We start from the raw sequence: 983 nt of genomic DNA, 5'->3' as shown, positions 1-983 counted from the left end.
AGAGTTTGGGTTTTTGCTCCTGTGGCAGCCCCCGTGAGGCCACTCTTTAATTTCACACCCTGACATGTCAGGTGTGTGCTGCCTAAACACAGACTGCTCACCAAAACAGTCATCAATCCTGACCCAGTTAATGATTTACGAGGCATTCCGAGAAAGCAGAGCTCTGTGCTCTGGATGTCTTTAGCCCTAGAGAGAGAAAAGTTCTTCTCAGCTGGAGACACAGCAGCCCAAGTACTTCTGACCCACAGACCAAGGCACTGGTGAGGCAGGAGTTAGAGATGCACACACTGGGACACCGGCTGTCTCCACCTGCCAGAGGTTACACTGCGCTCAGGTCAGTGTTTCCCATCCCAGTGCAGGGATTTGAGAGGATCAGGAAACTCACAGGCTCCACCTGCACGAAAGATTAAGCATTAAACACAGAATCGACGGTATTAAAAGTATCGATTGAACCACAGATCTTCTCTCTGCTCCCAGGTACTCACCTGCTTTAAAGTCATTACAAAACCCTGCCAGGTTTGGAGGGAGTGAGGGCAAAGCCCCGCTCTGGGAAGGGAGGGTCAGCACCACCGCAGGCAGGTCCAGCTGCCAGAGCCCAGCGTGGGGGCGCAAACCGCCCCGGTCATGCCAGGGCCACCCGCCAGCCCCCGTCAGCAGCACCCGGCGCTCAAAGGATCCCGCTGACACAACAGATTTCGAAGCAAAGCCCCAGCGAGATCAGCCTCTGACATGCTCAAAGAGCAGGAGAAACACCAAATCCATTCGCTGCCGCTCTGAATCTGGGCACAAAGGAGTTGTTTTCACCAGATTTTTCACCTCACACACCACTGCTGTGAGCAGGAGAGCAACTGGGAATAGCAGAGCACACACCAGTTCCCTGTGCTGGCTGTTAATTAAGATGAAGTTTTGCAGGATAAGCTTAGAGAGATGTATTTTTTTTGCTTACTCTTTCAAGTTATTCCTGTCATTTCCAGCTGCAGGTA

The sequence above is a fragment of the Apaloderma vittatum genome, unplaced genomic scaffold (genome assembly GCF_000703405.1).
Source record: "Apaloderma vittatum isolate BGI_N311 unplaced genomic scaffold, ASM70340v1 scaffold24366, whole genome shotgun sequence".
In the NCBI taxonomy this organism is placed as follows: Eukaryota; Metazoa; Chordata; class Aves; order Trogoniformes; family Trogonidae; genus Apaloderma; species Apaloderma vittatum.
The sequence above is the reverse complement of the archived record's forward strand: the minus strand, read 5'-3'. Positions refer to the sequence as shown.